This window comes from Coturnix japonica, chromosome Z (assembly GCF_054131305.1).
Source record: "Coturnix japonica strain WE chromosome Z, WE-NBRP24, whole genome shotgun sequence".
In the NCBI taxonomy this organism is placed as follows: Eukaryota; Metazoa; Chordata; class Aves; order Galliformes; family Phasianidae; genus Coturnix; species Coturnix japonica.
The window spans coordinates 64,451,817-64,464,824 of NC_140702.1; the positions used below are offsets into that span (position 1 = coordinate 64,451,817).

At 40.0% G+C, this 13,008-nt stretch overlaps 1 protein-coding gene across 3 annotated transcripts in view; it reads left to right on the plus strand.

The window, feature by feature from the left end:
* The first annotated feature begins 9,159 nt into the window (after positions 1-9,159).
* Positions 9,160-13,008, plus strand: part of PRLR (prolactin receptor) — a 60,764-nt gene continuing 56,915 nt past the window's right edge. The window contains exon 1 of one of the 3 annotated variants that reach the window (XM_085527886.1): positions 9,160-9,812. The gene's annotated coding sequence lies outside the window, so the exon portion shown is untranslated. The remainder of the gene's footprint in view (positions 9,813-13,008) is intronic. The other 2 variants (XM_085527884.1, XM_085527887.1) reach the window with 2 other exon arrangements.

Sequence of the window (13,008 nt, forward strand, 5' to 3'; positions counted from 1 at the left end):
GATAGGCTGGAGAGCTGGGCCAAAGCCAATGAGATGAGGTTCAACAAGACCAAATGCTGGGTCCTGCACTTTGGCCACAACAACCCCAGGCAGCGCTATAGGCTTGGGGCGGAGTGGCTAGACTGTGTTGAGGAAATGGATCTGGGGGTACTGATTGATGCTCAGCTGAACGTGAGCTGACAGTGTGCCCGGGTGGCCAAGAAGGCCAGCGGCATCCTGGCTTGCATCAAAAACAGTGTTACTATCAGGAACAGGGAGGTAATTGTCCCCCTGTACTCGGCATTGGTGTGGCCGCACCTTGAGTACTGTGTTCAGTTTTGGTCCCCTCACTGCAAGAAAGACATTGCGGCCCTGGAACGCGTTCAGAGGAGGGCTATGAAGCTGGTGAGGGGTGTGGAGCACAGGCCTTATGAGGAGCGGCTGAGAGAGCTGGTATTGTTCAGCCTGGAGAAGAGGAGGCTCAGGGGATACCTTATAGCTCTCTATAACTTCCTGAAGGGGGGTTGTAGTGAGCTGGGGGTTGGACTCTTGTGTAATCAGTGATAGAACTAGAGGGAATGGTTTTAAGCTGTGCCAGGGGAGATTCAGGCTGGACATTAGGAAGTATTACTTCTTGGAAAGGGTAGTCAGGCATTGGAATGCACTGCCCAGGGAGGTGGTGGAGTCACCGACCATGGGAGTGTTCAAGAAACATTTGGATGTTGTGTTGAGGAATATGATTTAGCTGAGAAGTATCAGTAATGGTTGGACTAGATGATCTTGTAGGTCTTTTCCAACCTTGATAATTCTGTGATTCTGTGTATCTAATGCCTGAAAATGCACTTGTTGCTAAAAGTGCCATGGTATTTTGATGAAAGCCTTTTTCTGGGCTGTGTTGCAGTGGAGTAAAGTGAGAAGGTGGAGTCCATCCATGGAATGATCTGCCTGAATACATGTGCTTCCTTTCAAGAACCAGTGAGATATTCTTTATTTTGTGCTAACATTTGGGTGCTAGGTTTTTAAGATACTAAATCTGCGGTTATGTCATTGAATTCATTGCTGAGTCTGGAGATAAGAATGATTCTTTAAGTATCATATGTGAAGGACCTTTAGAATTTCTTTTTCTACCAGAGCACTGAGGAAATGTTACTCAGATCACATGATTAATAATACTATGTTCCATTGAACTCAGGGGATTCTTAATTCTTCGCTATATCCATCAATTACCATACAATCAATAACGTAGCAGATATCTCTATTGTAGTGCTGTTCAACCCCCTGATAAAGAGAAATAATGACATAATGAATGATCTTAATATCTTAGTTAAAATGGCTTTTATTTGTACTACTTTAGACCATTTGACTACTAAGAAGTTGTTTATATTAACGCTATCATGTTTACATGCAACTGTCTGTCACTTAATTACAACTGTAGTCTAGAAAGGATGGTACTCTGTGACTGTGTTAATATGTACTTTATGCTGAGGGATAACCTATAAAGCAAACACTTTACAGACTGAAGCAGATTGGGGAAATCAATTCAGGCAACAGATGGAAATGAGCAGCACACAGTGATGTTACACATCAGTTTTCAGAAAATGTTGATAAGAGTCTTTCATTAATAAAAATTGTATGGAGTATTTGTTAATTGGTGAGTAATATTTTCTTGAATAGGAATTAGGGTCTAATACTGGAGATTATGGTAGAAAGAAGTTATCAAATATGAAGGCATCTATATTAAAGAAGGCTGAAATTTAGAGTGTATTAGCCCCTGTATATTGTTATAATAATGCAACAATTCTAAATTAAATGCTCTAGCTAATTTGCTCAGAAGTAGATTCATTATCTTTGGATGGTACTGATACATGTAGGTAAACCCATAATTTTCTATTTCAAGTGCAAGAAATGAGATGATGTTTTCACAGCAACAGTATAAATCAGGGTATACTTATTGGAGTAAAGAGGTCCTTTATGGTTTCAAGCAGGGTATGTTTTAAAACAAGTCTTTATAAAGACATACACTTGATAAGTGCATTGTTTGACTCCATAAAGAGCATGAGAAGAAAGCACAGGCTTTGAATATTGTGTTTTAGTGTCTTTCCAATTTTTGAACTCAGAGATGGTTTACATAAAGAATGGTATAGTCATTTCTTTAAATGATTTCATAATCTCTTGAAGACCAGTTTCACTTTAGACCATTCTCTTTCTGTGTCAAACTTGAATGTATGCATTTCTCTGCTGGTCAGCCTGTTCCAGTACCTCTCTACAATTTCAGTAAAAACAAAAAAAAAAACAAAAAAAAACTTCCCACTGATACATAATCTAAATCTCCCTTCATTTAGTTCAAAACCATTCCCCCTTGTCCTATCATTACACATTTAAAAAGTTGATTTCTCTGTTTGTAAATTCCATTTAAATATAGGAACATCTCAGTGAGTCTCCCTACAGCCTTCTCTTTTCCAGGCTGAATAAGGCCAGTCCTTTCAGCTTGTTATCATTGGAGAGGTTCTCCAGTCCTTCTATCACCTTTGTAGCCCCCCGCTGCACCTTATCCAACAGCTCCACATCTTTCCTGTGCTGGGGACACCAGACTTGGATGTAGTACTCCATCAGGGGGCTCACAAAGGCAGAACAGAGGAAGATAATCCACTCTCTCACCCTGCAGGACACTCCTTTTCTGGTGGAACCAGATAATTATACCATTGGCCTTTTGGACTGCAAAAACTGCGTATAAATTCGTGACAGATATGAGAAAGTTTGCCGTAAAATGTTGGTAAGGTTTATTTGCTAAGACATAAAATTTCAATGGGAGTATTAAAAAAATAATGTTTTGTGTTCAGAAGGAAGATGTTTCTCATTATCATTCTTAACCAGTAAGTCTAGTTAAAATATTTAAGAGGCTAGAGCATTAGTTCTCGTGGGATTTTAGGTAATCATCTCCAGTTGTACACCAGACTCTGTGAACTTGAGTACAGGCTTTAAATACAATACCCAGTGACCTAGTTGACTATCTTACCCTCTAGGATAGAAATACTATGCTTTTTTTTTTCCCTCCTGTTTGAAAGCTGTGTGAATAACTACTATAGATTTGTTTCAGCTCCTATATCCAAGTAGCTACGTAGGATTCATGTTTAATATTTATGAAAACTTTGTCTGTCAGTCCCATCCTGCATAAGCAATTCAGGTTTCAGTGGACTACTGGACTATTGCAGACAGTCCAGCATCATAGATGAGTGTTTTTGCTGCTGGATTATGTTTTGCCCTTTTTCTTCTGTAATATTTAAAAACTATATAAATGGGGACTGTTTTAAGCAGGTTGAGTTTAGATAAAGAAGTTGAGACTTCACCATAACTCAGTCGTAATAGCATTGGCTGAGGTTTGAGACATTGTATGATTTTAAGGGTCAGTCCTAACCATGTATGCTCTTGATGGCAGCTGTCAGGTCGTTTACATGCTCTGTTAGCTGTGTCTGACTTCATTTTTACATTTGACAGGCAGGGTGGAAGGGTAAGAATTTCTCTGTCTCCTGGCTGAGTAAAAGGCTGGAGAAACAGTTAATTTGAAAGGCTAACTTTTCCTGGCCATCTCAAACCTGGATCTGTCAAAGAGCAATGAAAGCTCCATTTTGAGCTGCAGTACTTAGCAAATCTAATTTGTCCACGTCTTCTAAGATCTGTTAATCCTGTGTTGGAACTGAGGTTTGAGTTCCATTCTCAGTATCCAAAAATTAATCCCTGAATGATCCAGTATCAGGGTCTTGAACCCTGTTGATCCTTTGCAATGCAAGAAACTCAGTGTACAATGAAATATACCTGGGTAGCTGGCACTACTAAGTGGATCCTGGAAACAAAAAAGTGATGAATACCTGATTGCTGTTTCCTGTCTCCACTAAATGTTAATCAGCAGGTTCAGACCAGAACTTAGGAATGCTCCAAAAGTAGGAAAGAATTAACTTTTCTTCTCCCTCTCCTTGTTCCTACAGTACAGGGCCAGCTGAGCAGCAGCAGCCTGAACTGATTTACAGGCTAATGCAAGAAAGTAGAAACAGTGAATGAAAGAGTTTTTCTGCAATTAGCCAGCAATCTCAAGTGGAAATGTTGACTGTCCTCTTTTAGATAAAAATTGTAATTTCTTCTAGATGCAAGAGATTAACTTCACTTGATTCAAAGTCATTGCGCTGCATTGGAGATGGAAGATACATTATGACCAGAAATACAGTGACTTTAGTGTACATTACTCAAGGATATCCTTAGTGGGAGTTGTTTTAACACCTGATGTCAAGCAAAGAGGAATGCTGACTTATTTGACACCTTGAATAGGTATCAGCTAAGAGGTATTTCCATGACATTGCATAGCAAGTGAGTGGAATTCCAGGTTTCACCTTTTAGTTCCTACCACTGTCTTGTAGTTCATTATCACTCTGTTGTGCAAATATAGCTGTTTGTTTAGTGAAAGTATAAAGTGAATCACTGAGATGACTCATGCTTTAACAAAAATTTGAGGTTATTTTTATAGTACAAAACTTTTCCATGATGGCCTCACAGATCCATGAGCAGCTGTTTAAACCTAACTGACTGTGGAGTCAACTGCAGTATGGAAAGTGCAATAAGTTCAGCTAGAAAAGCTAAGATATCTAAATCAATGTACATCAGTGCACTGCAGAATTACAGTGTCATCATTAGGACAGCAGTGAGGTGATACAGAAGAGCCAGTATGGCTTCATCAAGAGCAAATCCTGCTTTACCAACCTTAGTGGCCATCTATGGTGGTGTCTCTGCATCAATGGACAGCCACTGTTGTCATCTATCTGGACCTCATTAAGGCCTCTGACATGGTATCCCACAGCATCGTTTTCCACAAATTGTAAAGATATTAATTTTATGAGCGGACTGTTTGATGGACGAAGAACTGGCTTCAAGATGGAGTCTCGAAAGTGGTGTTCAATGGCTCAGTGTCTGGATGAAGATCAGCGACAAGTGGTGTCCCCCAGGAGTCAGTGCTGAGGTTGATACTCTTTAATATGTTGACATCAATGGTGTCACTTTAATATCAGTGACATCAGCAGTGGGGTCAAGTGAACCCTCAGCAAGTTTGCTGATGACACCAAACTGTGGGGTGTGATGAGGATGTCAGAGAGGGTAGATTTAGGTTAGATATAGGGAAAAACTACTTTGCAGTGAGGGTAGTGAGGTATTGGAACAGGTTGCCCAGTGATGAGATTGATGCCCTGTCCCTGGAGACTTTCAAGGTCAGGCTAGATCAAGCCCCAACCAACTTGATCTAGCTGTGGGTGTCTGTCTTCATTGCAAGGGAGCTGGCCTAGATGGCTTTCAGAGGAACAGTTTTTTCTCATTCTGACCATTGTTAAATGGATTGTGCTTGACACAAATATGTAATCACATCCAAATTCAGGTACTTACAGTGTAGAGCTTATGATCCAGATTCTTTAACTAGGAGATAGGACTTTCTCCACAGGCACAAAACTCCATGACAGTTGTGTTCCACACTGAAGCAAAGACTCACCTTTAATAGGTTTAAAGGGCTGGAACTCAAGGGACAAGGAAGCTGGGATGTGGTACAGAATCCACCCAAGAAGTGTTCTAGGTCAAGGAGGTCAACTCCATGCCTCAATAATGCCTCCACTAAAAATGAAAGAAGCGTTATCATCATGGGTGACTCCCTTCTATGAGGAACAAAGGGCCCCCTGTGTTGACCCATAGGAAAGTGTGCTGTTTATTTCCCTAGGGCCCTGGTCAGAGATGTTACTAGGAGATTCCCCAGTTTGCTCATCTGATTATTATCCTTTACCATTAGTTCAGGCTGGAAGCTATAAAGTTGGTGAGAGAAGCCTGAGGGCTGTCAAAGGGGACTTTGGGAGAGTAGGATGGTTATTGGACAGAGTGGAAACAAAAGTGGTATTTTCTTCTATCCCTTCAGTGTCAGGAAGGAATACTGAGAGGACAAGGAAAACCTACCTAATAAATACAGAACTGAGAGGCTGGTCCTACTTTTGGGATTCTGGCTTTTTTGACTGTGGGCTAAATTACCTGCTGCCTGGTCTAATGGCTGCTGATGGGATGCCTCAGCACACTGTGACCTAGGTCATGGAAGAAAAAGAATTCTGACCCAGGAGCTGTCTTTCCACCACCCAGATATCTGCTGGGAAAATAACAAAGTGGGCTGGAAACACTCCAGGGGATTCCTGGAGTCTGTTGATGACAACTGTCTGGTTCAGGTATTGGACAGACCCTTAGGGACAAAGGAACAGACAAGGCTGACAGCTCTTTAAGGATGCGTTTCTGAGAGCACAAGAGATCTCCATCCCTCCAAATAAGTCAGGCAGGAGACCAGCATGACCAGGCAAGGACATTCTGGTCAGTCTGAGGAGGGAAAAATGAAAAGTATGAGCAGTGGAAACAGATATGGATTGCCTGTAAAGAATGGGATGCTGGGATGGTGTCAGTTTTTTTTTTCTTAAAGAAAGAGATAGTGCTACATCTATGTATGTGTGGAATTTCTTTTCAAGTATGTTCACTCTATTTATAGAATGAATTTGTACAAGGGAAGCCTCAAAGGGCATTTGAAAATAGGTATTTCTTTGGAAAGTAGTGTCACCAGGAAAAAAGAATGAAAAAAATGAATACCAGTTATCTGTTGAAAATAATTTGTTCTCAGAAGGGTTCTTTGTGTTTGTTTGGCATTTTCAGTTCGATGTGAATGTGTATAAGTGTGTGTTTTTTGTGACAATTTTATTCCTTCAATAGGAAGAAAAACCTCCAGTTTTTAACTTGAAACTATATATGTGAGAAATTAGGATATTTAAGTAAAAAAGAAAAACCTTTGCTTTTAAAATTGAAGAGCATTTTGAAAGTAGCTGAAAGGATGAACTGACAAACAACTGTGCTAAAACCAATCTTTGTAAGACAATGCCAGAAAACAATTTTAAATAACAATTTCATAGCCACAAAAACCATGGTATTGTGGATACAGTGACAGAAATACAGCCTATGCTAATACAAAACACACTGCATATGGATCTGAGAACAGTGCCCCAAATTACTAACATGCAGCAACACAAAGAGACAGATTTCAACATTATTCTTCATTTCATAAACTTGTGCAGATTTAAAAGTAGATGTTTAACTTTTCTCCAGCATTGATTTGTACCATTATAAATCACCCAGAATTTTTGTTTTTTTCAAGGTTTCACACAAGATTTCTTTTTACAACTGCTTTTTAGACTTCTCAGTTCTTCCACTTAAGCTGCAGGATGTAGTTTTGTAGAAATGGCATAAGAAAGCAGAGTATGTAATTATAAAGTCTGTTAATCTGGGATATTTTGTGATAGATTAAGATTGGTATTGGATAGAGAATCTGCATTAAAGGGATGGGAGAAGAAGATGTAGGCAGCTGTAGACTGGTTAAAGTAATCTGGAAAATATGAAGAACTTTAAAACAAATTTTTAATGAAACAATAATTATATATAGAAGTGACAGTAGAGTAGAATGAAATGTTCAAGCAGTCTGCACTGATGTACCTAGAAATGCAGTAATAACTTCAGTAACGCATGTATTTTCTTGACACATATGAAACTATGGGATTGGAAGGTAGGATTTAGTAAGAAATTTATAAGGCTATACCTCTATAAATACTGTCACTGTTGATCCTGGAAACCAGTTTCCAGCACCTCAAGGAGAAGAAAGTCATCACACTGACAGGTAGTCAGTTTGGTTTCATCAATGGAAAGTCAAACTTCAGTAGCCTGATGAGCTTCTATAATGAAATGAGCAGCATGATGCATGAAGGGAAAGCAGTGTATAGTGTCATCCTGGACTTCAGTAAGCACTTTTGAAACTAACAACTAGAAGATCCTCATAGAGGAGTTGCTGAAACTCCTGGAGCAGGGGACAACTGGCTGAATGGGTAGGCTCAGCGGGTCAGAGGTGCAAAGTCTGGTTGGAGGCCAGTAGTAAGCAGAGCACTCCAGGGGTCAGTTCTGGGTCCAGATCTGTTTAACATCTTTATTAATGATCCAGACAGTGAGGCAGAGTGCACCTTCAATAAATTCACAGATGATTCCAACCTGGCAGAGTGGCTGATTCAGCAGAGCGCTTCTCAGCTATCAAGAGGTACTTCAACAGGTTGGAGATGTGGACTGACAAAAATCTCCTGAAGTTCAAGGAGGAGAACTGCAGAGTCCTGCAACTAGAAGCAAACAAGTCCAGGCACCAGCATCTGTTAGAGACCACCTAGCTAGAAGTCAGCTTTGTAAAAAAAAAGGGCCTAGCAATCTTGGTCCAAATTGAACATGCATGAACAGTGTGCACTTTCTGCTAAGGGCCTTTCTGCCAGAGGTCCTTCCCCTCTACTCAGCACCACCAAGGCCACATCTGGAGTAGTATGCCCATTTCTGGGCCCACCAAGTACAAGAGAGATGTGGACATGCTGGAAAAAGTCCAGCAAAGGACCACTAAGATGATGAAAGCCTGGACCACTTCTCTTAGTAGGAGAGGGTGAGAGAGCTGGGACTGTTCAGCCTGGAGAAGAAGAGGCTCAGAGGGAGGGAATCTCATTAGTATTGATAAAGACCTAAACAGAGAGTGCAGAGAGGATGGAGCCAGGCTGTTTTCAGTTTTGCTCAATGCCAGGACAAGAGGAACGCTAGGGGTTCCATCTGAACACCAGTAAGTATGGATGTACTGTGCAGGTGACAGAGGACTGGCATGGATTGCCCAGAGGGGTTGTGGAATCTTCTCACTGGAGATCTTCAAAAGGATGCTCCTGCTTGAGCAAGGGTTGGACCAGATGGACTCGAGGTGCTGTGGACTTGGACCATTTTGTGCTTCAGTGATTCTCTAATGAAAGGGAACAAATGGCATGGAAGAGGGTTAGCTTTGGAATTCCTCAGGGTGAGTGGTGGATCTGAATCTAGGTAGAAATACATTTATAACATTTCTCAGTTATGCAAAGCGCACTGTTAATATCAAGGGAAGAACTAGGTGACCTTGGGAGCTACAGTAGTGTAAACAGGATGAAATTCAGTAATACAAAATGCAAATCTTAACAGAATGGAATGCACGAACTGAGAGTGGACTAATAACAAAGATTACTGTTTCAGCAAGAAGCTCATTAGTTGGAAAAACAGGCAAATTACTTTGGCAAACACAGTCCTAGGAGCTTTAGATTGCTTTAGCTGAGTTATTTCTATCAGAATTACAGTAGTATTAATGATGTTATGCAAAGTCCTAGTGGACACATCAAAATAATTCATCCATTCATATTCAAGAAACATTAATTAAAATTAGAGCAGACACAAAGAAAGCTGCTATTCTTATTCTATTAGCCTTTCTTACAAGAAAATACCTGAAAAATGATTTGTTTAGCCTAGCAAAATACCTGAGAATAAATATATGGCTGCTGTGTGAGAAGGGATTGTATCTCTCTATAACATATCACACAAAGAATGAAGAATGCCAAGGGGAGGCTGGAACACTAAGGACAGAAAGGAAAAGAAAATGCAAAGCTCTTTAAACAGTCTGAGCCACAAACACTGAAGGGCTGGATCACCTCCCAGTATAAACAGTGAGCACTAAAGAAGTAGCTGATTTCAAATGTATCTTCATTGATTCATTAACAGAATTATGCAGTATGTTTGTTTATTTTAGTAAGTGGCCTGACTGAATCAGGTGGTTTCTTCCAGCCTTTACCTCTAATTGCTGTCTTTGTGAGTGTAGATCTGCAGAGAGATTTGGAGAATTACCCTGGTTGATCACTGGTATGTTACAGATCTACCTTAACTGGAAAACGATTTTATGAAGACTGAACCATTATGTGAGTATCAGCTCTTTGGAATTGTATGGTTCAGATATTATTTCAATTGCCTGCGGCACATATTTTCTTTGCAGGCCTAGGCAGTGGTCAGAGCCGGTTCATGTATGCGTGAGTACATTTTTCTCACTTGTGAGCTTTTGCAGTATAAATGAAGAATGTGAAAGGTTTAATTATGCCTTTGTGAAGCTAAGTTTCTGCCTGTGGTGGGAAGTGCTTTATGGCACCTGGGGAAGCTTAATTCCCCTCCATCTCTGTGGATGAGAAACTGGTCAGCACCTATAGTCTGCCTGGTCTGGCTGATATTCCATCAGTTTTCCTAACTGTCCTGATTATGTTTGAGTGGAAGGAGCTTAGAAAAGTGAAAGGAAAGGGAAAAGATAAAAAAGGCACCTCTTCAAGAGTCATTATTATTCTTACTGTTGGTGACAGCTGCTGAGTTTATAAAGCTTCATATTGTTTACTGCTTGCTTAGATTGGTACAGGTTTCTAAACTGATAAGTGGGACCAGCTGTTATGAACTTGTTCTTTTCTATCTATGCTCTGTTGCTTTTCTTCCACACATAAAACTCCTGCTCAGGTTTGGAGGAGCTTTGCATAGTGAACTTGCATGTTTAACTGCCAAGATACGTAGGGAAATGAAAAGAGAAGTGTTATTTGTGTTTATGTATCCCAGCTCTGTATGGTGAAGATAAGCCTCTAACTTTATTCTCTTAGTTTGCTAACCCAGGTTTTTTTCAGGAATCCCGTGGTGTTCCTAAATTTGTTCAACTTATTTGTATCCTGCAATATACATCTATGTACAGTGGTAATTACATAACACTTCTGGTTTTTCTGTGCTTCCTACAAACCTCTTAAGCACTCGGTGCAGTAATATTCCTCAGTGAAGAATATGAGAATATTAGGAGAATATTAATATTTCTCAGTGAAGTATAAGCATTAATCATCAAAATGCAGCAAGATCCTTTATTGGGGAAGGGAGAAGGAGGTAGCTTGCCTGAGCTCTACAAAGTGCAGCTCTATGCTTTTTGTCATTGGCAAGTGCAGGAAGGGTTGGGTTGAGTGAGATAAGGACTGCCAAAGCTTATTTAACTATGTAGAAAGCTCAGTGAGACCATTAATGCAGGCTGTTCAAAGATCTGAACAATTTCCTATGGGTTTTTTGTCCCTCTTTGCAAACTCTTAGAGCATTGGAGTGGATCACTGTAAAATAAAACTGTGCTATTGTTCAACTGAGTACAGTGTCACAGAATTGGCTTTGGCACTGTGGTAGAGTTAATCTAATGAATATCTCTGTAAAAGGGGAGTTCACTCATTTCTCCGACCTCTGTTATTACTACCTGCCACTGACCACCACTGTGCTTGTCTTAAACGCATATGGGAAACTTTATGAAACTGATTGAACTTGCTAATCCAACAAATTTTTTGTTAAGGTAATTGCTTGTCACTGTGCAGTTGACCTGGTGCATGGAAAATGGTGGTACATGTACAGAAGCAAGGAGGGTGAAGGAAGTGAGACCTCCCCTGTTCTGTTACAAGCTTTGTCATGCTGCCAGGATGCCCTTGCTGCAGTGCCAAATACATGATGTGCTGCTCAGCAAACAGGAGGTAGAGACATACAAATGTGAAAGTGTGCCAGGTGTATGTGTTCATGATTAGTTCATAATAGAATTTTAAGTGGAAAAGTTAAATAGTGATCTAAAGAGTTGATAGCTATTAGCTTAGGAGAAATTGCACAAGCAGTTAATTGGAAGCAACTGCACTAGGAAGGCATTGTCCCAGATTCTTTTTAATAGCAAATCAACCAGGATATGTCCACATTATTGTTGTCAGGAGCAATGAGAACCAGTACGGCACTGCAAGGAGAGCTGAGAGTTGAACAGTGGTGGCAAAGTAGGCAGAGAGTTAGCAATTGCTTTATCTGTGACTCTGCCCCAGTGTGACAGAGATAATCCTGTGCAACAAGTTGAGTGTGGTGTAGTATGTATGGGGTATTGAGAGTGGTGATGCCTGCCCTAATTTCCATAGGAATGCCTCTCATTAGAGCTATGCTAACCTCTGAGTGTTTTTCTTTTCCCACCCCTCCTTGTGCAAGCGACAATCAAGGGTTTCCTTTTTTTTTCATTGACTTTCATGGTTCGGCTCAATTCACTCCCATCGGCAGAGATGAAACAGGTGATTTTCACTTCAGTGTACAAAGAATTTGATTTTACTACTGTCAGGATAGAAAATTCCCGAGTTAATATGTCCTTGATAATCTTAGTAAACTCTTTTAGACAAAGCTAATCTTTGAGGGGATCTGGAACAGCATGATAAAGATGGGATTTATTCTGCATTACAATAGTAACAAGTGCTGTTTCAAAAGAGTATTAACAGTTCAAGCAACTGCAAGATTCCTACTGATTGCAACCACCCTCTTAATTCGCAGTCGGATTTGACAGGAGCTCAGCAGCAGCAGCCCTTGCAACTTCAGCTTCTGCAACTATTTCTCTTTTCTGTACTTACACCGAGGTTCCTGATTTCCAACTGTACTGTATCAGGAAAAGAGGGAGGTATGCATAGAAGACTGCTAAACAGTGATTTAAGAAGAATGATTTAATTTTATGAATACTTTAATATGCCTTTATCCTATGCAGTGCAATTATGACAGTTTTGGTTTTAAGAATGCATTGAGTGCATATTCATCAAGCTTTACAGGAACTGTGAGAAGAATAAACCTGAAGCCACTTAAATGCATTCTGAAATGAACGTCTTCCAAACAGATATTTTAGGATTATGTCTTCTGAACAGTAATGCACTTTCAGGATTATGGCCAAAGTGACATAGTTGTGTATTTAAGGCTGGAAATACAATAAGAAAGGAAGAAAGGAAAAAAGAAAGAAGTTTAAAAATAAAAAAAAAATAAAATAAAAATTAAAAAAAATAAACAATTGTATTAAGAAATGGGGAGGGTATACTTGTCAGGCAGTATTCTCTTTGGAGCACAGGAAGGTAGCAGAAGGCCTCTCCAGGCCTTTCCTGGCTCTCAGAGAATGGTGGGGCTTAGAGAAAACAAGTATGTACACAGACTTTTTAGGATAAGTTAATCCAAAATATAATACATTGTTGGAAGGAAGCTCTGTAGCCAGCACTCACCAAAACTATTACTTTTACAAGCTGCAAATGTGAGTGATGCTTAAAAGGAAAAGCATAAGCTATG